The sequence below is a fragment of the Thalia democratica genome, chromosome 7 (genome assembly GCF_965202585.1).
Source record: "Thalia democratica chromosome 7, ktThaDemo2.hap1.1, whole genome shotgun sequence".
Classification (NCBI taxonomy): domain Eukaryota; kingdom Metazoa; phylum Chordata; class Thaliacea; order Salpida; family Salpidae; genus Thalia; species Thalia democratica.
Window position 1 is genome coordinate 49363204 of NC_139171.1, and position 13359 is coordinate 49376562.

Consider the following 13359-nt stretch of genomic DNA (forward strand, 5'->3'; position numbering starts at 1 on the left):
TTACGTTGTAGACCAACTAAAAAACGTATTTTTTACGGAAACAAGCTATTTTGAATATATAAAAGCTAATCACATAGCTTGGTAAGAAAACCCAAATTTTTGTAAAAATTGCAAAGAAGCCTGAGTCTGCCAGAGTTTTACTTAAGTTTTAAAGTGTTTCAAAATGTAAACTTACAGTTTATATCCCGCTCATAATTGAAAAAATCTCTATTCTTTTAAAAATACCAAGGCACAAAATTCTCTTGGTAAATGTAAATAACAAATGATACAAACGAACTTCGTATATCTCTAGCACTGGCTTAATTTTTCATTTATTTTGAAAGTGTGGAAAAGTTATAAAAAATCTTAAAAATTTTAAACAAAGTTATAGAACTGAATTTGTTGAAAATTTATTTCAAATAAAACAACTGTACTGAACTTGTCTTAAAAAACGAATACAATCAAAAAATTACTACTTAAAACTATTAGAACAAAATGTCCAAAAAATTAAATTAAAACTGACTTTTATAAATTTTATTTGATCTAGATAAGTTTACATCTTTTGCTGTTACTTTTAAGTTTCTTGGCTAAAACTAGTTTAATATTATGTCTTCTGCTATAGTTGAGTTTATTATTTTTTTCAAAGTTTATCTTAAAGATAAAAACTTTTAATAAATATTATCAACATTTTTACGTTTAACAAAATATCTAACATACCCAAAGTAAGCTATTTTCTCACTATTTTTTGGTCTAATCTGATCATAAATGTTTTTTTAATTTTTGAGAAGATATTGTTTTTATTATTCAGAATACCATATGTGAACAGAAAATATTTCGAAGCTTGATTACTAAGACAAACTTGTTTTTTTATATAGAACCGCTTTTGGATAAATGTGTCAAATATGAACAAGCTCCGTTACAACTAAAGACCATACTAATATGTTTTCAACGTAATTAAATAATCTACTGCGATGTTTTCTCACTTAACCAATACAATTAACAATCAACATTGGTAAATTTGAATTCGAACACAAAAGCATCGAGCAAAAATAAAATTTAAATTAGCAATAAAACTTTATATATATATTAGAACATTGCTGATAGAAAATTTTATCAAAAATGTTTTTGACTATTTTTTCTTCAGTAACTTTTGGTAATTCAACAAATGTACTTATTTTTTTAAAACAGCGAAAAATACATTTATTCACTTTTAATATTTTTATAACTTTTAAAGTTGTTTTAAGCCTAAGGAACTATTTTTGAAAATATTGAACAAGAGCATTGTAGTTTATGTTAAATATTAAGATAAAAGTTTTAATTTTAATTTGAATAGTCTTTAGAACTCCAAAAAGTTTGTATACTTACTTATTTAAATTTTATTTTTAATTTAAGTACATAGATTGCTACTTTTTTACATTACTTATTAATAAATTCATACATTAAATATCATTTTTGAAAATTTTTTATTTTGATTTTATTTTACATCGTAAGAGTTAATATTATACAAATGTATGCCGTATATCATTAGTAAAACATATAACAGGTCCTTGGACCAAACTTTTTGAGCGCTTTTTTTTTGTCGTTCATTAAACAATTTAACATAATATTTTTGTAAACTATACATTTTGTTAACATATTTACTTTTTAATATTTATCAGCTTTATTTTTGTAATATAGCAACAAAAGTTCACTTTTATTGCGACGAAAAATACAAACTAAAATCTTTGTAAATTTCTGCCAAACGAAACACTTAAGTTAAATTCATACTAAATTTATCTCTATTTCCTAAAAAATAACACATATTTTTTTATAAGTTTATAAGTTTTATACTTTAATTTTCGGCTGATCTGACTTACTTCAAAAAAATTGTTTACAAATTTTTAAACAGTATTTTAAAAGTGTATAAGTAGTAAAGACTTTTACAGGAATAAAGTAATATGATAAATACAAACTTTTTAGAAAAAATGTTTTACTTAGATTATGAAGTAACGGGAAACTTTAATTAAGTTGCTAAGAATTGAAAAAAGCACAACAGTACGTAATAAGTACAATTTACGGAAAGTTTATAACTTAAATTAATATAATTAAAAAAGTTAACAATGAGATGTTATTTATTAAAATTGATTAGGTGATTGGGTAATTTTCATGAGTGAAATTAAAATGCTACCAACTGCTAAGGATTTTTTTTTTCTACATCTCACCCACCGAACAAAATCTTTGCTAACGCCTATTCTAAGACTTTGGTAACTACATTTTCAAAACAACAAACCAAAGAGGTAAAGCTTTAAAGAAAAACAAACAAACATAATTTTTAAGCTCAATAACTTTTAAAGTTCAAAAATATAATTTACACTGTATTGTTTTACCTCGAAACTTTTAAATAAAATACATAAAATACAACGTGTATGCAGCATATCGTTGGTGAAAATTTTAACCTGATATTAATGCAAATTATGGTTTATTAAAATGTTTTTTTTTAGTTCTTATCAGTTTTGTCTCAGTAATAAAACATACAAGTGTGTTTCTAAATGTTATAAAAAGGATATACTAAAATCTTTGTTTCATTAAAAACTTATTTTAATTTCGTACTAAAAGTGTTTCCATTTCTAAAACTTTAAAGCTCTAATTTTAATTATTTATCAATATAGTTACTTTTTACTTTTAAGTTTTGGCTGGCCTAATTCGGCTTAAACTCTTAAAATTCTGTGTATAAGTTTTTAAAGAATAATTTATGCAGTCTATAAACAGTTATAAATATAAAACTAAGACTTTCTAAGTCATAATAAAAAACGAAGTATTTTAAAATAGAAATGGGTTTTTTGTATAGTTTTTTATTTAGAGTACACGATGAAGCTAATCATGGACTTCTTTCTTGAAACGGTTGCTACACTAACTTCACTGATCTTTGAACAACTATCTGTTTATTCATACGTCGTCACTTTTCGAAATTTTTGTTTACATAACATTGGTGGATGATTTGAGTGTTGAAAGAATAAATGTCAAGTTTACACAAGCTAAGATAACCCTTAAACCCTTTATCCCTAAACCTAACCACTAACAAAACCTCTACTCCTACCCATAAACCCGACCTCCAAACCTAAATTCTAAACTCTACCCCTAAACCCTACCTTATCTTAAAATGTATAACCCTTAGAACATCTCCTAAAAACCTAACCCTGTTCCCCTAATGTTAACCCGTGCAAATCTGACTTATTCCAGGTAAAAGATGCCATCAGCTTATGAACAACTAAACAAACAGGACATATCAAACTTGTTGAGGTCTTCACATTCTTTTAAACAGCCTTTCTGTTAAAATTAAAGATCGGTTATGAATTTAAAGAATAATAAAAATCAACATTGTAAATAAAGAATAACCTCTAAGTGTATGCGTGGAAACTTAATTTTTTTTAAATGAAAATATGAAATGATTTCTTAAACTATTAAACTAGTGACTTAATTTTTTTAGATCAATTTATAAGGTAAAAGATGTTTTATCTCGTAGTTTTCAAAAACTTTAAAACTTATCAAATTAGTTAACAACTTTTTTTTTCACAAGTACAATGTACATTTTAAATATTTATTTCATAATAAAATAATAAAAACCTTATCACAAAAAAGTGCAAAAATAAGACTTACTAAAGCACCCAGCCGTTCTTATTTGCTCCTAAAAAATATTTGAGTAAAGTTAAAAAATAAAGTAACTTTTAAAATAGTAATCAAGTTTGCTGTCTACTTTTACTAATATCAGAATTGAAATAAAGTTAAATGTATTTAAAAATTATACTATATAACAAGAAATTTATTAACATTTAGAGTAATTTCTACAAGAATCTTTACGAACTTAATTTTATCTGCAGCAAGTATTGATAATATTTTAGACACTTAGTGCTTTTAAGCCTTTAAAAAGTTGGTTATAAACCTTGAACAAAACATTCTATTTATTCAAAACAAATGAAAAAATAGATAAAAAGTAGTTTAAACATCTTCATACTTACCAGCTGTTGCTGTAATTCCTTTTTTTCTAGTTTCAGATCAGACACTAGAAATTTGATTTTGTTGTTTTCTTTTGTAAGTTTAACATTCTTTACAAAAATTCCTTTGAGCTCATCAGCTTTTTTTCTCAAACTGTATTTAGTATTTTTTGTTTAAAATCGATCATGAAGTTATACATTCTAAATTCAGTCGTAATACATTGTTTCGAAAAAGAAAATTTAGCACTTTGAGTTTAATCATTTAAACCTCGACTATTCCTTTTAATTATAGCCGTATATATTCAAAAAAAACTTTTCTAAACTTTACATCACGTCTAAATTTTACTGACGAATTTATACTTTTTGTTTGATTGTCATTTTGTAATTTTTTCTGCTCAATATCCATTTTAAAACCTTTGAGCATGGCCTCCTTTTCAACGCTTTCTTCATCATGCTTTTTCCTAGTTTAAAATTTACTTAGCTATTTAATTAGACCAAGAAACTTTAACTTATCTTAAATTATCAGTCTTTTGATGGTTAAAAATTAAAACAAGTAAAGTTTAATAATAAAAATAATAGCTGTTTAATTACTTTTTTCAAGCAGTACTGAATTTAGAGAGTTTAATAACTTTTAGAACTTGTAAGTAAATACAAAAGCTTTACACTAAAAATAACATAAAATTTAAATTACAGTAAAAATTAAACATATTTCTTATACAAATTTAATATCTGCTTTTTTGATTGTATCGATAAATTTATTACAAAAAAATGCTTTTATAATGCGGGCAACGCGTTATTAGTGTTTCTCTAAACTGTATGTTATTATTACTAATCTTTTACCTAATCGTTATTTATTCTTTTTAAAAGCTCAAATATAATTTTAATGTTACAGAAAAAGTAACAACTTTAAAAGCTCGATACTTTTCTTTAAAGTCTCCACTTCTTCGCTTTTTTTGTTAACTTCAACCTTCAAATCCTTATTTTACTTTTTTTTGCTGGAAATCAAAATATATTTTAATTCACGATAAACTTTTCTTTAAAAATATACTTTGTCAAAAGTTAAACTTACTCGCTTACTTCTTTCGTTTTCATTAAAACTATCTGTTTATTTTCGTCAATCTCATCTAATACAGCGTTCAGTCTTGCATCTTTTTCTCTCATTCTCATTGAGTATTTCCTCCTATTAAAAACCGCTTAAGTAGTTAAAAGACATAAAAATAAGTTAATTTCATCTTTATAACAAGTGTTTTTTTGACGGAGTATGCATAAAAGTACAGTATACTTTTCAGTTATATGATAACTGCCAATTTTTTTTTTAAGTAGTGAAAAAGTGTGTAAAATATTAATCATTTTACGTATAAAAAAGTATTAAGTTTTTTATGGTTTATAAAATGTTCTACTTTACTTGATTTTTAAAGTATTTAAAACTTATAAATGACTGATAACTAGAAATAAGTAAAAATTAAGTACTTAAAACCTTTAATTACAACAAAATGAAAATTAACATTTAAATACAGTAAATGAATTCCAAATTAGGTAAATTTTCTTTATGAAATTAAAATTTAAATGCTAAAAAAGTTATTGTAATACAGTACAATCTAAGCTTAGTTTATTTTAGATCTTACATATCTCTTAACTTTATGTATTTAATTCAAAGGTAAAACATTTTCTTAAACCTAAACTAACAAACACATTTCGTATCGACAACAAAATTCACATAAGAAATTAGACAATTTTTATTAAAAAAAAAGCATTGAATAAAAAACAAGCTTATTGTGAAAAATGACTTTTTGAAATTGATATTTTTTTTGAGGGCAACAATTGTCGCTTCTTTTTCAGCCAGCTTCTCAGTCATCTCCGCTAATTTCTTTCTGTTCTCATTGTTTACAACGTGAACGTTTACGAGGTTTTTCACCAGAGAGTCGTTTTCTTCCTCGTACTCCCTCAGTTTTACTTCGTGCCTCTCGAGTTGCTCATCTTTCGTTCTCAACTGGTCGTTGTTGCCCTTGATTATGCCTTCCAAGTACTGGATCTTTTCAATAAACGCCATCCTTTCATTTGGAAGGATGTAATGGCTTGCGGCCATCATTTCGTTGTTCCATACCAATGAGGCCTGTTTGTAAAAAAAAATGTATTAAACTAGAATGAACAATCTTAAAATTAATCACCTATTTAACAACGAAGCAAAACTGTTTTACAGATAAAACTGGCATTTAACAAATCAATCATCATCATAGCTTACGTTGAAAGATGGTTAATCTATAAATAGTTCAAATAGACGACTAAAGATTTTTCGTTAGATCAGAAGTAAAAGTAAAAATGAAGGTCAACTTTACTGAGAAAAAATTACCAACAAAAAATGACTCAAATTTTTTATAACAGCGATAAAAATAACTATAAACAAGCTACAATAGACTAGTTTAGAAAGCTTTTATATTTACTTACTTTTATTGTAAGATTGAAAGCTACCACATTTTACTTTAATATTAAAAAATATATTTTGAAAACTTACACGACCGAAATACTGGCCTTCAAGAAAAACTTGGTGGTAAGATGAATTCATTATTAGTTGTAAAAATAATATTTTCTTATCGATTTCTATACTTATGTAACAACTCTGTTGTTGACAGTTTGGAAAGTGATTAAAAAAATTGTTGAGTTTTTCGGTAATACTAGAAAAACTTTTTATGACGTGTTATTTTTGACTTTTTTGTTGAAAACAATTTGGTTTGTTTTTGTTTTAAATCAGGGGTCGGCAGGTAGTTGGTGCTCGCGGGCCAAATTTCAAATTTCCAAAGTCTTTGCGGGCCGCAGTTTTAGTTTTAGTGACATTTGAATAATACTTTGGTTTTAGTAAAACTAGAGAAAGTTTTACTTTAAATCACTTTATTATTTTAAACAACATTTTGCTATACATATAATGCCTATTTTAATTATAATAAATTATTAGAATAAAACTCACGTTGACTAATATCCCTACGTCTTAATAAACTATGTACTTTTTTCAGGACTTATTAAGTTAAACTTAATATTTTTGTAGTTTAATTTACAATCTAGCTCTCTATAGAAACCGAGCTTGAAAAACATTTATGGGTACTTTTATACAATTTTTATATTTTTAACCCTTTTTTCATATTTCTCAAATAATTTTTTAAAATTATTTTTGGTCTTAAATAGCTTACGCTCTTTAAAAAACTCATTTATTAGCTAACTAAAAAAAATAATACCTATTTGTATTGTAGAAAGCTAAAACAAGTATACTAACATAACTAATTCTCGAATACTTTAACAAAACATCTTGTTAGTAATAAACTAGTATGTTATATGGTTGTCACTTTAAAAGCAAAAATATTTAAGTTATATTAAACAATCATAAGTTTATTAAAAAATTAAAAAGCTAAAAACTTGCTGTTTTCAAAGCTGAAATACCTAACTAAATTATCATCATTATAATAAAGTACACAATATTTAAGATGACAAAAAAAATTATAACTAGTATCTTACATTACAGTCATAAAAACTACTCTGATAATTCGAAGACTTATTCAAAGTGTTTAAAATAAAAGTATGACACAAAACCTGAGTTTTAAAAAAATGTCTTAAACAGATTTAGCCTATTCTGAGTTTTTCAAATTTTTAAACATGCCTGTTTGTTTGGGAATCTTGAATAAAATAAAGAAATAAAGAACTTATTAACAGTGAATAATATATATAGCAAATAAATATTATAATTTAGTTTGAATGGACAAAAAGGTTTATCAAAAATTTTTAACAAGAGTATAAAAGTTTATTAAGCCATTAATGAAATAGAAAAACTTATTTTTATTGAGCAACATAGCAATCATTCTGTAATAAAAATACTGCATTTCAAAAGCGTACATGATAAATATAAGACAAACTATAAGAATTAAAAAACGGTAGTTAGGAGTTATTGCGAGAAACCAAAAAAAAATAAATCGCTAAAGTCAGTTCCAACAAAACACATGATTATCTTTATCAAGAACTAATGATCAAAGAAACTGTTAAGGCAAGCTATGAGGCAGCAAAACTATTTACTAAAAAGAATATACCATTTAGAACTTTATTTTCTAAAGAATTTATGTTGGTGGTAATGAAATATTTTTGTTTGTTATCAATGAAAACAAGAAGTCGTGTTTAGAAAAAGTCTGAAGGTTTTAAAGCCGCATAAATCAAATTCGTTCTTTAATTAGTCTCTTAAGATGAGAGCACTGATACAACAAATATTGCTTATCTGATAATTTTATATAGAGGTGTTTTTACTAACTTTGACATTTTAGAAGAATCTCTAGGTTTAATTCCAATGCAAAGCACAACAATACATTTTAAAAGCAAAGGTGCAACGCACCAATATAAAGTTTTTAAAAGTACATTTTTTTTATACTGCTTTTAATATGGAATAAAATTAAAAGTAAAAATAACTGTCTTATATGATATATGAGTATCAAAAAGATAAAGTTAAGCTAATTAAGTGTGTTTTTTAATAAAAAACAATATTATGGTAAATTTTTTGTTTCATATCGAGATTACATTACTTTACATGTAAAAAGTGTTTAAAAATCCAGGTTTTTTCAAAAATTCTCAAATTCAAGCTTTTTCCAGATTTTTTAAGAATAAATTTTCAAATTCCAAGGTTTTCTGGGATTTAAGTTTTACTCACTTATATGTATACAATAATGTTAATTATATTTCAAATTATTTCAGCTTCAAAATTTTAAATTTAATATATATTATAATTCAAGCCACACAGTGAATTGAACAAAACATAAATCATAAGTTTAATTTGTAACTCTTAAAAGCAAAAAAGCCAGCCTGATTAAGTAAAAACTAGTCTGATATTTTCGTATACAAAAAGTAATTCAAGCCAAACTCTTAAAAAAAAAGACTAAATTGGCCTGAGACTTGAAATCTTCAAATAGTTTTGAATGTTTATTTTTTTTATTAACAATGTACAAACTTAATAAAATTACCATACCTAAAACTAGTTTTTATTAAACAGGTAGTTCCAAAAAACAGCAATTGTATATATTAGTATGCCTATGAAACGCAAACAAATTAACTTAATTTATCATAAAATAAAAATGCATGCCTATGTCATACACACTGTTTTAAATGTGTCTGTACACACTTAGCCATTACATGTAGAAACAATAATGTTAGAAAGTTATGCATAAACTAAACTTACAATTAAGACAAAAGTTATATTGAGTTTATTACTTAACAATTATTTCACGCTAAAGCGATGATCACAATTAAACAAACTTATATTCTAAATTTAATCTAACTTAGGTATAAACACGAGCATGTTTCTTCATTGGTGTAAATAGGAACTTTTTTAAAGTGCAAATAAAACTTTTAAAAGATCAAAATGTATCAAGACTACAATAAAATAAACCTTATTTCTTATAATTTTATCATTTTAAATATTTTTATGCACACTCAAGATTAACTATTAGTGATAAGATATCTATAAAAGAAACTTAGGTATAAAATAAATGTTTAACAAAATACCTTCATGGTAAAAAAATAACATTTTTGTTAATTACTGTGCATCACTTATGTCAAAATGCCAGTGTTTATTTCGGCCATCATCAACGAAGTTGAGATGTTTTATGCAATCGATAATAAACAATGAACTTTACCGCAAGATCAACAACAACAGCATCCACAACAAGGTCGTAGGATTGTCTCGGATGCTGTTGTTGTTGATCTTGCGGTAAAGTTCATTGTTTATTATGTCAAAATGGAAATCATTTGTATTTAATTTATTTACTAAATAGGTTTTATATAAATAACTTACTAAAACGAAGCACTCTTTAAACTTTTTTTTCAGGTAACTACTTGCTGTTGTAAGAAAAAAGCTATTGTGAAACTGAGAAATAAACCTTGTTAGACTGATAATTTGTCTTTTTCACATATTAAGCTATAACAGTAAAGTCTATTAACTATTTTAAAATTTTATACAGGAACTTAAAACGAAATTTATCAAATTAAACCAGATCACCAAAAAAAAGTTAAATTAAAATACATTTTTGCTCAGCGGGCCACATTTACATGCTCGCGGGCCACAAAATTTTCTTTCGCGGGCCGCATTCCATTTAAAAAATAAACGTGCTCGCGGGCCGCATTTGGCCCGCGGGCCGCAGTTTGCCGACCCCTGTTTTAAATGTACTATTTATACTAGTTAAAAAGTAAAAGGGGTCGGCTGCAGTAGTGAGGTTTTGCAAAATTTTTTAATCATAATTTTATGCAATTGAAAAAAATAATAATACAGCAGTATATTAATAATATCTAAATATCTTTCAGTAACCAAGTTTACCCAAAAGTTTCAATCTTTACCCTAACCCCTGACCCACATAACTTAAAGATAAAAATATTATATTAATAAAATCTAAAAGAAAGAAAAGTTTAATCTTAGCCAATCAAAAGCGTCTTGAATCTGCAGCTAACAGTACACATATGTACTATATAGTTTATAATCATATCATTGTGGTTTTTATCTTCGCTATTTTATTCTTCGATTTTCAAATATAAATTGTGCTTAATTTGATTTCAACTTCAGATTGATGTTTATTTAGTGAAATTCATTAACACAACTTTAAAACCATTTGTAGAAATGAAAGTATTTAAAAATTTTTTTGCATCAACAAAAAGTTACGTTGTAGACCAAATAACAAGCGTATTTGTTACGGAAACAAGCTATTTTGTATACATAAAAGCTAACCAGATAACTTAGTAAGAAAACCCGAATTAACCTGATTTTTGTAAAAATTGCAAAGAAGCCTGAGTCTGCCAGAGTTTTACTTAAGTTTTAAAGTGTTTCAAAATGTAAACTTACAGTTTATATCCCGCTCATAATTGAAAAAATCTCTATTCTTTTAAAACTACCAAGGTACAAAATTCTCTTGGTAAATGTAAATAACAAATGAAACAATAGAACTTTGTATATCTCTAGCACTGACTCAATTTTTCATTTATTTGAAAGTGTGGAAAAGTTATAAAAAATTATAAAAATTTTAAACAAAATTACAGTACTGAATTTGTTGAAAATTTATTGCAAATAAAACAATTGTACTGAATTTATCTTAAAAAACGAAAACAATCAAAAAATTACTACTTAACACTACTAGAACAAAATGTCCAAAAAATTATATGAAAACTGACTTTTATAAATTTTATTTGATCTAGATAAGTTTTACATCTTTTGCTGTTACTTTTAAGTTTCTTGGCTAAAACTAATTTAATACTATGTCTTCTGCTATAATACAGTAATACTTTTTTTTTCTTATTAAATTTGCTAACTAGTTCCTATTCAAAATAATACATAAAATTTAATAATACTTAGTACAAAAGTTGTCACTCTTTAAAGAAAAAAAATGCTTGAATGGCAAAAAAATAGCTTAAATTTATTAAGTAAGCTCAAAATGAGTTCTATGCATTTAGTGTAATTATCCTAAAGTGCAATGTGCATACAATTTATGTATGTGCACAGAAATTTTTTCGATAAGAATTTGAGTAAAAGCGTTATCAATTTCAATCCCTCTTTCATGAACATTGACAAGATTTAGAATGCTATGAGATAACTAATTAATTAGCAAAAACTATTAAAATTTTGTTAAGAGTAGATTTTTCATAATCTAATCAGACGTCTTTGGCGCCAAACATTAAAATTAGTTCACAGTTTCTTTATTTTTAGTCACTTAAGTATTATAAATCAAAAGATATATTCTTTACAAACAAATTGATTGCAACTAACTTAACAGAACTAAGTAATTTAAATTGGTATCTATAAATCATGTAGTTAAAACTTTTCCAAAATAAACTTAAATCAATGTTCTTTAGCTAAACACTTAAACTGCTGCCTCTAACTTCTATAAACTTTATGTAAATTTTGAAACAAAGTCCTATCATAAAAAAGAAAATTTTTCTAATTTTTTATGCTAATTTCTGATACTGACTCTTAAACTAACTACAACCTTTATCAATAACAAATTAGTTTAAAACATTTGACTATATTTTATTTTATCTATAACTTGACTAAAAAGTTCACAATTATTCAAAACTAGCATTTTTTCGGTAGTTGCTTTAACAATTAAAAATAAACTATGTTGAAATAAGTGCCAACAATGGTATTTTATAAAATTTTAAATGGTAATACCAGTAGTTTAGTTAATATTTTTTTAAAAGAGAGGTTTTTTGACATTGTTCGTCGTGTTATAAAAGTAAAGTAGAAAACCAGAAGCTTTCTATTTGTCTTTTGTTCACAAAGTTTAGTAATTGCAATAGCAAAATGTTACGCAAAATAAAAATTTTAATTATTTTAAATATCATTAAAACCAAAATAAATGAATAACTGTTGTTAAATTGAAAAAACTTCTCGTGCCAAACTGATTCAACACCACTTGTAACTTTTAAAAAAGTTATATGATTTATAAGGCTAAAAATTTACACCGTTTACTTATGCATTTATCGCTGATGACAAACACAAGGTCAAAAAAAAAAAACTAGTTAGCAAAGAGTACAATGTTTTAAAGCAACTGGAAGCTTTTATATGTGCGTCATGATAGTTTCAAAAAGAAAACCACTAAACAAGTATTTTTCTAATTAGAAAACATTTTTTATGCTAAACTGTCTGCAGTGCACGGGATTTTTCCAGACCAGTGTTTCTAAACATAGGAAAAATGCTATGAGACTGCCATTTTATTTCTTTTACACGCTTATAGTGTTTGTTTGCACAAGATCTTCAGAATGTTTTCACTACATTTGACTACAACGGCTTCAACTTTTTTTTGGTCAAGCTACTGGTAATAGTTGTACTATGATACTAATTATGTGCAAAAAAATTTTGAAGCAATTTAAACGTATGATTTTATTTTATGAAGAATAATTAAAATCATGACCTTTACTTTATTAAACTATTTGTCCTTTTTAGGGTACTACTATTTAATTATAGTATTAGGGTATATATGCACAAAGACTTTTTATTCTGCATTTTAAGTAAAACCTTAACTTAAAATTTGATATAATTATCGATTGACTTAAAACAAAATTACTAAAAAAAAAATTTTATAAGTCGTTAATAAACCTAAGTGATTAGTTTCTATTTTGAAGCTAGAAAATTTTTTTAAAGTCATAAGTTAAACGCTTCAAAATTATCAGCTATAAATTTTTCAAGGCTTATAAGAAGCACATATAAAAACTAAACTTCTAAATAACTTTTTTTACATTTTTAATCGGAATAAGATAATGTAGTGAACGAATTGTTACATTCGATATTTTTTGGTCGACTATTTTTTAAAGCTAGCAAAAGATCAACTATTTTTTTATTTTTTATAGTATTTTTCAACGTAAGAACGAATAAGTACGAAATTTTAAGAAATATAAAAAAATA